Raw genomic sequence first — 13,309 nt, 5'->3', positions numbered from 1 at the left:
CAGCCTGGTTTTCACAGTGGAACACTCATTCTGGAGGGGAAGGATTTCTGTGTAATTCTGGCACACCTTCCAGCTTCCTTTCAGATGAAAGGCATCTTGTTTGTGCAGTCCTTCTCCTTGTTGCACTTTGATGCACGAGACTTAACTGTGAAATAAGCATTAAAACCAAAACAAACTACTTTTTTTGACCCAAAATAGTGTCCTAATGTAGGCACACCCAGAGATAATTATACAATACCAGCATTGAAAGTCTGTGTGTGTTGCACTTTCTAATTGCCTTTCATTATGAAGGACATGGCTCATTTCCATTTAGACCCAAAAAGTGTGAACAAGTTTGGGGTGGGAAGGTCTCACCGTTGTCATTAAAACTTAATTTGATTATGTATGTGCAATCATAACATGAAGGTTGGAGAGAAAGTGTTCTGTGTTACATGAAAGGGGGATAAATCCCAGGATAGTTCTCCAGCTCCCTGCAGTGAGTGTGTGCCCTGTATGTGCACACTGGCAGGTTCACAAGGATGTTGCTCAGCAGAAGCTAAACCTGTCAGAGTAGATAGAATGCCCCAGCTCTACCACAGAGGTAACGAGACAAGCTGATCTAAAATTCAGATGTGTCAGGAAGTGTAGGGTGGTATTTTTTTTATTCACCATCTATAAAATGTATAGATGTCGCTATTAATTTAAGCTCGGAACAGAAGATAAACACAAGAGCTATTAAAATACTAGTGATATTTGTTAACTGGATAAACTGACACTTAAAAAGAAGCCAAAGAGAAATGCTGAAGAACAGAAGTTTCAGTGCAGGCGTTGCTAAGAGAAAGTTGGAAGAAAATTATTAAGCAAATCCATAGTAACTTTGACATTGTTTTTCAAACTATAGCTGCTGTAACTATCTCAGCATCTTCTGGGATGTGTAAGTGTGTTGAAGGTCTCATGAGCACCCATCAAAAATGGAATCATTCCTGTCATTTTAATTCCCCAATCCTGGCTGCAAAAATGTGGAGGTATCTTTTGGGTCATGATGATTCTTTCTTTCCTTCCACTTCTTTGAAGGAAAAGTGTCATTTTCTCAGCTCAGAATGCCCCAATTGCTGGCATGAAACCTGAATGATGGAAGTTTCCATATTCATTTCCTAACTCTTGATTTTCATGTTACTACTAAAATCATCATGAATCACAGTTTCTCACAAAAACAAACAAACAAACAAACAGGATCTTAAATTAAAAAATATGTAATATGCTAGTGTATAAAATTTTACACTGTAAAATTTTACTATACTGTACTTTATAGTATGATACAGGGACTGCAGAAATAAGCCTTGGTTTAAAGCTATAAAAAGAAAGGGAGTATGTCAGAAGTTAGAAAGTGTTCCATGATAAATAGAGTGGAACTGTAGGAGTGTTTGTGGCAGATTGTGCCTTTTAAGGGCTCTTTAGATATAAGGTGATGTTAGTATGTATCTTCACATCTTCACTCTTGTGTGCTCTCCTGGAAATATTATAAGCTTGATAATTGTGACTGCTTTTGTTAATACAGTATATGAAATGAAATCCTCACCTGTCTTTGGCCTTAAGGAATTTCTACCCGAGTTCAGTATATACAAAACAAATTCATAACCAGGTTCAATTGCAGATAGCACAGCATGAGCTTACACATCTTGTTACAGTCACAGAGGAAACACACCTTATGTGTAAAGACAAGAGTATATTGTTGTTATATTCAAAGCCAAACAGTCAAATTGCAGGATTATTATTACTGATGTGGATTTAATTAGAAAAAATGAGTGCTACTACACAGAAGGAGCCTCCATAATGTAGTTAAAATTGTTCTGCACCACACGTGTCCTATTATGTCCCTTTTCCTGGTGATGTGCTCACCCTTTCCCTGAAGCCACACTGTTGCCTTCAGTATGGAGTGCCTGTGGCAAGGAATGGGTCAGCAAGTTTCAGCATTTTGAGTCCTTTGCTGGGAGAAAAATGATGATACTTTTATCTTTCTCAATTTATAATTTACAGGCATCCTTCTTATAAACTTAGCTGGCACTTAAATAGAAAGGGACAATTATCAGAACTTCCAATAAAAAAAAAATCACCAAGCTGGTAAAACATTACCCTTTAATTTTTTTTTTCCTTGATGGTAAGAAGAAATAAATGGAGGGAAGAATGAAACAAATTACAGACTTTGTTGTTTGCTTTTTTTTTCCTAAGGCCTAAATTTCATTATTGTTAGCTCCAAACACCATATTTTTCTGAATATGCATCACGTTCATTTTGGATTATTTAATTTAAGTTATTTCCAGATGAACTAACTTTATTAAATGCTTGCCATGGATGAGCAAACAAAGTTTGTGCAGACTATAAATATCTGTTATTAGTCTTATACAGTATTTTGTAATCTAAGGTTTAACAATTATGTGTAATGTTTTTATCCGAGCTTGGTAAGCCACTGTGGGGAGGAGAGTGGGCTGGGGCAGGGGGAGGGAACAGTTTAAAATCCATTAGTGAAAAAGAACCAGGACAACAACTACTTAAAAAAAAAAAAAAAAAAAATTACATACTACACCAGGAGACTTGAGTGATGGGACAGGTCTTAGTTATGGCTCACATACATTCTGTCTGTTTCCATCCTGGAATGAAGTGTTACACTGTGTGATTCCTGTTATGCTTCCAGGGATATTTGTTTATATTAGTTAATAAATTTATGTGTGTAGGTTAAGCTAACTATGCATTGCTGTAGTTGTAATAAAAATACAAATTTCACAAAGATAACTAGTCACAGATCATGAAATAAAAATGCAGAATAAAAGATTTGCTTTTCTGAAGGAATGAGCAATAATAAAATAGTATAAAATGGTATCTTTATCTTTCAAAGAGGCATGGTATTATATTGGAAGTATAAAATAGAAGGTGCATATCTACCCTAATAGTTGAACTTTTGTGTAACTCTCAGAGGTGTGATCTAGGTGTTAATAAAATGTCATTGCTGTAGATTAATTTATCCCATTTCAGTCAGATCATTAGGCAATAGGTTTTGGGGGAAAAGTGAAGTCTCTCAAGACAGGAGTTGGTCATATTCTTTCTGTGGAATATTACATGGTGTCCCATATACACCTCCAACAGGGAGTGAATTCTGAGAACTATGAAATGTCTTCAGTTTCCAACAGAAAGCTTCAAAAGTGTTTGCAAAGTGGCAGACAATTTAAATTGCATGGAAGAGGAGAAATACTTGGATATGGTGCTATTAGAGATGTCACTTCACAGATAAGCTGGCACATCTATGTTCATAGCCACCTAAAATTCAGATGGCAAAACTGCATATTTTATTAATCTGTTTGTCAGTTTTCTGAGGTGAAAGATGTTGACAGTGATGATGGATTGGAGGCTTCATCCTCTTAAGAGGAACTTCAGCAAAAAGGTCTGTGGTAAAGTCTACCATTAGAATTTGAGTAATATAATTAAGGATGTATGGAAAGCTCCCTTCAGTATCTCCAAGTACTTGGAGAAGGACTTAGGAAACACCTGTTGCTCACATTCAGTGCCATTATAATTCAGCATAGTAAAAGCTACTTATAGATTTCATACAGTTTGGATCCAAGTCACTGATCTGAAGATAAAATGCTTTGCTCTGAATTGTGTGGTTTGCCCTCTTCTTTCAGCTCTCCACAAGTGAAATGGTTGTTTGCCCTTTCTGTCCCAGTTGTAGGTACTGACAAAGTGGATCTTTCTTAGGTGAATATTCATGTGTGTAGAATGACTGTAACACTGAATCAAGAAGTGAATGATGCCAAGGAGACGTGATGCTTCTTTCACCACAAACTGAAGCAGGTAAGACATCAGCCTTTTGGAAAGTCCCCCTCTTACAAGCCCAGAAGGGATGGTGAGCAGAGCCAGAAGACAATTATAAAGTTAAGAAAGACTGCTTAACTAGTAAAGGTGCTGTAGCATTGATTCTTTGTGCAGAGATTGAATTTTTCCTGTCTTTCTTCTCAAGTGCCAGGTTTTTAAGGCGATTTCTAGACTTTTACAGACTATATTTCAAGAGTTTTAAATTCATTGAATACTACTTTATTAATATGTTGAAGTAACAAATGACTAAGTTAAACACCAACAAACAGGTTGGGGTTTGTTTCTGCAATTAAATGGAATGCCTGAAGTTCCCACTTAATCAATTGTAGTCATGAGTCTTACACAGTCTGAAAGCTTTTCAATTTGATTTAAATGATTGATGTTGATTATTTCATTTTGAGATGTTTTTATCTGGGATTTTTATCTAGATGTTGGAATGAATGCCACAAATATTACAGCAGCTGTATTGATTACTTTGTTTTGCTTTATGTATTGGTGATTTTTTTATCTGAGACTCAAACATGCATTTTGAAGCTCTAATTAACATTTGTGTTCTGACAAAGTGGAAGTGGCTTTTCTATTAAGGGGATGTAGTTTCATCTGTGCAATGAGAGGACTTGCAAGCTGAGTATGATGCAAGGCTTAGGTTTCTTAAAAAAATTGCTTAAGATTTAATTACAGTACAGTTCTCTGAGGAAAACCTTAGATTGTTTGACTGCATATATTTTGTAATATACTTCAAGTGTATTTCTAAATAATAAGTCATTTTGGGTTTTAAATAGATAAATTGGGACACTCTCTAAAAACCACAGTATTCAATGAACTATATGCCTTCAACCAACAGTGGATGAAGTCATTGTCACTTATTATTCAACACTGACTGGTGCTAAGCAAAGCTGTCTGTTCTTTAAAAACAAAGCCCACAAGAACAACAGCACTATCCTTTTTGGGGAGAGTGGGGGATAACAGCAAAATGGCACCTCTGTCATAGTCTGAGATGGAGTAATCCGTTGCCAGGCATCTTGTGGAAGTTTTGCTAAGATGAAAGGTGGGGGGTTGTGGTGTATTGTGGTCTCTTATATTTGTTTTTAAACAAACTGATATTAAAAACACAAGTAGAGCCAGTTACCTATGTGACTATTCCACTACAATTCAGTCCTTACTTCTGAATTTCCCAGAGTGACACTGGTGGTATGAACTCTTAATAATCATAACCCCCTGAATCCTGTAATCCATATACATCTGTTAATTTGTACAGATATAGTTCTTGCACAGTCTCCTGTCAATACATATTACTAAGGAAACAACTGTGCTGTGAGGCAGGATAGAAATGTAAAATATGCATTCATAAGTAGACTGAGACATCACATTCTTAAATATCATAGGAAAGTTAGTACCAAAGGTCTGTTTGGCACAGAGAAGTGTCCCAGCAGGTGGGCTACAGCAGCTCATTTTGGCCTATCGAACCATTTTATATTCAGAAAAGAGTAACTTATGTCAAGAGAGTGATGAGGATAAACAAGCCAATGCTAGAAAGTTATTTTTGCCATGGCAGTAAGGGCAGATGGAGAATCCATGGCATTTAGCTCAGAAAGGTATATAATTGCAGTACTGCACCAGATCACTATCCACCAGTAAGTTTTGATATTGTTTGCCAGGTACCAAAACCCAGGATATTCTCATGCTTGAGATTAGAAGCTGTTTTTTTCACCCCTTCATAAATATAGCCCTCATTTGCATTATCATCTAGTTCTCTAAATGTCATTTTTTAAATATGAATTTATTAAATGTCAGTTGAACAGGGTAATTTGAATAGTTATTTTCCCTACTATTATTCTGTTGCCACTATCCTATTATTAAGGACATTTTAACTGCTGATTGCTTATATTACTGATTGGAACCTTTGTTTGTCTGTGTTAAAAACAAGTTGTTTTTTTTTATGTGGCTTGATTTTTCTTTTCCTCCATCAGAAGCCAATGCAGACAATGGAATGTAATTGCAAAATCATAGTGCAAATTCCACTTTGTTGAGAGACATTTTGTCTTATGCTGAAGATAATTCCTGCCTTTTTTCTACCTCAGGCTGGATCTTGGCATCCCTGTGATTTCCCTTCATTTTGTCTCATCAGAAGATTTCCAGAAATTAATTGCAGCTACAATTGTCAGTATGGAATTATCAATCTTCTGCAAAATCTTATTCTCTAATTAATGTTGTAGCATATGCACATTAATCGCTGTGCCACTTCTGATCTCTAACGAGACAGATACTTGGAATGGTTTTTAAGAAACAATAATAAACTGCTGTGCATGACGTTATCAGCTTATAAATAAGATAGTGGTAGCTTTTGTAATCATTGCATCCTCCAACTCCTGTATCATCAATGTTTTTACTCATCATACCTTTAGATTCAAATACCGGGGATTCAATACGTGCTTGAAATTTGGCAACTACTCATCCTCTAGTAAAAGAGAAAGTCAGTATGACTTGGGAATAACTTTTCTTTAAGTTTTATTTTTTTGAAAAAGGTGGCAAGAAATCGGGATACTCTGTAAATTCAGCACGAACGTGCAATTCGCAATGTTCTGCTTACAGTGACATCTAGTGGTGTCGGGTTCTTCGGAATAAATGGAAGAACCCAATACGAACGTGCTTAAGCATGTTAAGAATAAAATGTTGCATGAAAATTAATTAATTAACTCTCTGATGATAGGGAATTGCACTGACCTTAGACCTGTGCATTAATTTACAGCAGACGTGTCTTGAAAGTCCTCTGTAAAAGAGCACTTGTATGATGTGGTTACATAAAAAATGCACGTATTTTTAACCATAATCTTTCTCATCACTAAACAAACCGTCAGGCACCAGTGGTGCAGCCTATGAATCGAGGTAGAATTCAGCTGTTTTTGAAAGTTCTAGATGAGTATGTATAAGTACCTCTCATATGGGCAAATGGAATTAAATGAAAGTGAACCCAAAAATGAATGACTTTCCTTTCCCTTCTCACAGCCAACATGATGCTCTGATGCTGCATTTGAGCTTGATTTTTAAATTCATTGCTTTAAAAAAGAGTAAGTACTTATGTAGGGGCAAGCTGATTGCAATACCCTATTGCCATCCAACCAAAGGCCACAGGTCACACCCATGATAGGTCGGCTGATATTTTTAGAAGCTATATTGTTATGTGATGATCAAGTTTTGGTAATCAGAATGATTTCTGGTTCATTTAGCTTGAGTTTTGACTAGGGGAGATCCAATCAGGAACAGTCAAGAAAGTACCACGCATTGATGAGTTTTCCCCCAACTTAAAAAAGCTTATTTTAAACAATGCAGTCAGCTTTCTATATGGGCTTTTATTTATCACTTTGAAAAAAATAATTTTGTTCCTTCCTTTCCCTCTCCTCCTGCAACCTTTTGATTTTTATTTTATGCTGAACCCTGGTACATGTTTCTCTATGCAGAGTAGAGAAGTAGGAACCCACATTCCAAATAACATGTTCTTTTCAGTTGCCACAACAAACCTAAAATGGCTTTCCAGAAAATTAAGGATATGCTTGGATCTTTTTCCCTACATTGTCTGGATTTGCTTTTCCCAAATCTTGCTTTTTCTAAATGAAACTAGGGTAGATGAAGAGGCAATATTCCTTCTAAACAGTTTTATTGATAATTCAAGATATAATTTTTCAACTATCCAAGGTACACAGACTAATGTAGGATTTGTTTTACTGGTCACTGCTTGTTATAATTGCATCTGTGTGTATCTATATACTGAAATATTGTTATTATTTGGTACAGCAGTGTTATGAAAGACAGGACATTGAACTCCACGTTTAGCAGAAATCTATCTTCAAATTAAGAAACAAAATTTGATTTAAAAAAAGTCTAAACCAAATGGATGTTACCTCTTAAGCCTGCAGAAAGATATAGGCAATTTGGAAGTGGATATGTTGATATCAAAGAGAAATGTCACTGAAAGGCTTTCATTTTTGTGTTCAACTAAATGTTCAGTTTCTGAGACGTGCTTTTTTTCTATCACTTCTGTTCTATGTGCTCAGTTTTGTACTTCTTGTGACACAGCTCTGACAATTTTGAAGGATTTGGTTAAGCAAAACTATGGTTGGAGACAGACAAGCATAACTGTCATCCTGTGGGTTTGTGGTTTTGCCACAGTGGTGGGAAGAGCAAGGAAAGACCTGAGGAATATATGTGAATTTGAATCCTTTATTCTGGGAAAAGTATTAGCACCCTTAACTCTGCACCGTGAGACATTTGAAATTTGATCTTAGTGAAAACAGAAATTTAATCTTTAGAAATGCTGGAACAATGTCTTTCAAAAAGTAAATTTGTATGTACTTAGGAAAGACTGTGAAATAATTCCTTCTTTCCATTTTCTAAACAGATTTCTTTTTCAGAATTAACCATTTGCTCCTGCTGTGGATGCCTGAAAGTGTTACTGTCTGGGCTTTGTGCTGGGTACTGCTGAGCTTCATTAATGATTGAGTTCATGATTGACCTCTCAGTATAACAAGGAAGGGGAAATACTTATAAGCAGTGAAAAGAGGCAGCACTTCTTGTAAACATAAAAGCTATTTAAAAATCTCTGTGCATCAAATGACTAGTTCTAAGTGCTTAAACAGAAACCTTTCCTCACACAGCCAAATGGAAGTTAAGGAGAATGTGTGTAAACTGGTCCCCAAACTTGCAAAAATTAAGAAGCAGTCAAGACTCATTAACAGGTGTTGCTAAAAGACTTGTTTCTCTGGACCTGTGCACTGATAAACAAGATTGGCTCAGGTGTTCCAAGAGGCCTGGAAAAACCTCATAAATCTTTAAAAAAAATTATAGTCTGCTGGGCTTTGACTTATCCATTCAATCCACATTCACAGCTGGGCTCCAGTAGATATCAAAGTCTCAGTAGAGCCACCAAACACCATCTCTTCATGCTGGACTCCTTTGAAAAGCGTGGAGGAAAGAGAAGGGGGAAAAAAACCCCTTTAAGTCCTAACTTGACATGCCAGAAAAGTAAAGTAAAAGAGGTTGGAAAGAACTAATGCAGTTCTGATAACTGAAGTCTGTGGGAATTGCACGCTCGATTCCAGCAGCACAGCTGTGCTTTAGGAACCTGGGTAACTCATGAGAGTAATATCCAAATATTGACTGCTATTGAGAGCAGCAGCTGGGGAGTCACACTTGCACAGTCAAAAAAGTAGCTTTGTGCTCTAGGGCTTATGCAATAAGTATCATTGAAAAAGGCATTTTAAGCAAAATACAGTTTGTGATGCTTTTGATATTTAGACAACTTGGTATATGTTTTATCAATCTCATTGGTGGTTAGAAGAAATAGTACTTACAACTGTACTTTTGGAAAGGATCGAGGCATGCAACAGGAAATCATCAGTTCTAAATTCACTTATATTTCTGCTATTAATTGCAATGAAGTGTAATTAATAGCAGAACTGGAAGTGGTAGGACAGGTCTGCACTGTTGGTTAGATAGAACTTCATTAGAAACCCTGAATATCCCAGGATTTACTGTGGCTGTGACGCTGCCCAGGACACTGAGGCTGCAGCTCACCTGAACTGCACATTGTACTGCTGTGCTTACCCTGCTGGCAATACTGAAGTTGTGGAAAAGATAGCTGAGAAACATTTATGCTACTTTGGATCAGGCATAATTTTTCCTGTTTTCCTTCATTTTCTTTCTGTAAAATAGGGAAATAGTTGTTTACCGAGCTTATAACCTCTTTTAGATTTTTTTGGGGTCGTTTTCTTGTTTGAGGGTATCTTGAGAAAACCTCAATATACAATTTAACATCTGTGCATCAGAAGTTGTGTGTGGTCATTTTTCAAACAGCACAAAATTCACTTCAATAGTGGAAAATCCCTAATGCTACTTGATAATGGATCACACCTGTACCTACAGCACACACGGTCAAATTTCAATTTAAATACTTTCTCAAGTAAACAGTGTTAAGGCTACTGATTTGCTTCATTCCTTGTTCCTCAGCTACTTTACCTCCAAGGCCTTGTTCTGTGTTTCAGTGTCTAAATGTTTACTTACCTTAGAAAAGTGTAAAGTACCTGCATGTCTTTCAATTGTACCCTCAGCAGAACAGCAGCAGGAAAATCAATAGGGAGTCATTCTGTCCAACACTTCAAGAACCACACTGAACAATTTATCTTCTTCCTTGATTCAGTGATATAGAAATAAGCGATATCAGAAATAAAAGGTAATATATTTGCACATTCAGGAATCGAGAGAATATTTTTTTTCATTGTAATTTTCTGATGTACTTGGATCAAACCCTGCTTTGGTAACACTTGTGCAAATCTACTAAAATTCACTAATTGCATTATGTTGTTTGCTTTCACATATGTTTTACATCTTGACAACAGCTGATACTGTTGTAAGAAGTGTAAGGTTTACCTTTGAACTGTGAAGTGATTAGCAGAGTGAATTTGGGTGTTTTGTGCTCCATCATTTGCTAAATACAAAAGCTTATAATTAAAATTGTTGGGTTAAAATGGCTCAATACATGTGTAGTTTAATAGAACATTATGTTTCCTTAGGGTTATCTTCTACTTTCACACTAAATGAAGCTTTTTTGAGTTGAATTTATGAAATTTCTACTCGAACAGTAACTCTGCATGAACTAACAGACTTCTCCTGATTCCCACTCTTTATTTGACTGTGAAGTGAAAAAAGAACTGATGTCAATGGCAGACTCTCATCACTACACTGATAGTTTATTGTAAAGGTGTAAACAGCCATTGTTAAAGCTAGTTTTATGATGATATTTCTCTGCCCTCCCTACATAATTACCAACTGAGAATATCACAGCGGGAATTACTAGTTTAGGATGCCAAGATGTTCCCAACATGGTACAGCCTAGAAAGGTAATATGTTAATGTTTGTAATTTTTAACTAGTATTATGGAAGTATTTGAACTATATTGTTAAAAGTTAACACATTTAGAAATAGCTTTCTAAATAAATGGCTACGAGAAGACAGAGTGAGTTATGAAAGATAATGAGGCTTGATCTTTTTCATTTTTTTCAAAAAACCAGGATGCCCCAAAACCCCAAGACATTCCATTCCTGATCATCAGTTAACCCATATTACATTGTTTTCAGTATTATAAACTTATGTAAATTAGGATATATTTTAATATAGATGAGTGAGCATGAAATTTAAATATTTTAAAATATAAATTTTCAGGAAAGGTACCTTGATTTAAAAAAGCTTAAACAGACAAGTGCAAATCAAAGTTAGAATGAAAGATTTCCACGTTTCTAGGGTGTAGCTACATATCATTCTTTGCTTTGTTATGGTTTTGGAGTGTTTTCCTTTGGCTTCTGAAATCAGTTGGCAAAGCATCCTGTCCTAACCATCCTACACGAGCATTCATGGCTCTGCCTTTCATGGTGCCTCTCCTGATCAAAAGAAAGAGTGTGAAGCTACATATGTTCAACTTGGGTAAGCAGTTCTGATGTATTAACAAGTCACAATGAATGTACATCTAAAGGGAAATGTGGAATTTCATTGGTCTATCCACCTGCCTTGATGTGCTGATTTTCATTGTCATGGTTTTCGCCTATGTCTTGGTCCCATTTTTTTCTTTGCATTTTTTTATAATAAAATAACAAGTTTTCTCTTAAAGGAAAGGGAAAAGCATTAAGAAAACAGCTGCTAGCTGTTTCCAAGGCACTTTGAAAACCTGATTATCAATCTATAAGGGTTCTTTGAGCTAAACTCTGATCTGTTTGCTGAAGAGTTTAAAGTTTTTCCTTTACTTTATCTGACCTGTCTGTAGTCCTAGTGATGCAAGGAGGTACCACATAATAGTGAAACCTGAAGGTCAAGAACAAAGAACATTACAAAAATATCATAATCCATTCAGAATAGTCATAAGCAATAAACTGTTTGGGGTTTGGGGTTTTTCTTAGAAGAGATCTCTCCTTATGTTTCCATGATCTAGCTATCATCTGGATTCCTCTGCATGTCTTCTGCTTCTCTTATTACCTGATTTTGCCTTTTTACTATCATATCTAGACAGAAGTGATAAATGTTTAAAACAAATAAAAGAACATACAGGAGCTTACCTACTTAACTGCATAGTTTTTTTTGACAACTTGCAAACAGTTTGCAATATTTTCTGAAATAATATGTCTTAATATGAATGGTCCATGGTTTCTCAGTTGGGGGGACGTATTGTGGTATAAAAATAAAATCCTCCTCAAGTATATAGTGATACAAAAACTGCAGCATTTTACTTGTCAAATCCCCTGTGCTTAGTTAGAAGCTCAAATATTTTCTGAGACACTCCAGTAAGACTTAGGCTGTCTCTAGATGTTTTGGTACAGTGAATGCTGAGGCTCAAATTCACTTTTAATGAACCGTATTTTAATGTCAGTCTCTCCTGTCGACTTAAATGACAAAGAGCTCATCTGACTTTGTAATGAATCACAGAACTATATCATTTATTGAGCCTCTGTCTCAGCGTTGTGCTGGTCCATGATAACAGAGTTTGGCAGTCTAAGTAAACTGCACTGAAGGTTTATTACCAAAGCTCCAGAACTTGAAGAAATGACATCCAACACAGCAGGAGCTGCTGAAATTTCTGCCAAGGAGAACTGTAGGTGTAGGTGGGAGATAGGTTAAAAGGGCTAAAAAATGATAAAGTAAGGCATGACAATACATGAGGAAATATCTGATTGAAAAACTAATCATAAACAAACTGTGCAGTACATGATTCAGACAGTAATCAAGTCTGATGAGACTATATATATATATAATGGTTTTACATATATATATATAGTATACATATGGCTTTTTGGTAGTGTGCAGAAGACAAGTATAGGTGATCAAGCAGGTGGCTAAATCAACTGGCTTTTAAAAAAGGTATGTGAAAAGTAAAGAAAGATGATACTAGTAGTTTTGCTACATAACAAGTCTAAGATATGTTTTTATATATATGAGGAATAAGAACAGAGTAGAAAAGAACACAGGATGTACTGAGACTCACATAAAAAATTAAATGCTGTCAGTACGTTGTCTACATGCTGTGTAAGAGAGAGAGGCAGCTTGGAAGTCAGTCATAAAAAGATGGATGTGTGGAGTGGAGACTGACAAATTAGAAAATGAGGCAGAGCCTACCTTGTACTTTCAAAGGAAGTGCCAAACTAAAAATCAATACCATTGTATGTTTGGAAATAAGGAGGCATTGGAGCAGGCTAATAAATGGGCAACGTTTATGGAAGACTTGAAGGAAGAAGCACAAAGTTTTACCTCTAGGCTTGTGCTCAGTGGTGAAGCAGGTAGTGGAAGTAAATGCTAATTGAGGAACCTGTCTGAAATGAATAAGTAGTGAGCTGTACCTTTTCATCTGCCTCTGTTTCTTTTTCATTATATAGGATTTAAACCCAAACTTTTCCACTTTGTGCTAGTGACCTTTTGAGTGATCACT

General features: G+C 36.0%; 1 protein-coding gene across 1 annotated transcript in view; it reads left to right on the top strand.

Moving 5' to 3' along the window:
- Positions 1–13,309, top strand: part of TENM2 (teneurin transmembrane protein 2) — a 1,665,603-nt gene that overhangs the window by 500,676 nt on the left and 1,151,618 nt on the right. The window contains exon 9 of the mRNA XM_051794292.1: positions 3,698–3,825. The gene's annotated coding sequence lies outside the window, so the exon portion shown is untranslated. The remainder of the gene's footprint in view (positions 1–3,697; positions 3,826–13,309) is intronic.

This window comes from Manacus candei, unplaced genomic scaffold (assembly GCF_025592945.1).
Source record: "Manacus candei isolate 608988 ecotype Guabito, Panama unplaced genomic scaffold, ASM2559294v1 h1tg000037l, whole genome shotgun sequence".
NCBI classification, from domain to species: Eukaryota; Metazoa; Chordata; class Aves; order Passeriformes; family Pipridae; genus Manacus; species Manacus candei.
The sequence above is the reverse complement of the archived record's forward strand: the minus strand, read 5'-3'. Positions and strand labels throughout refer to the sequence as shown.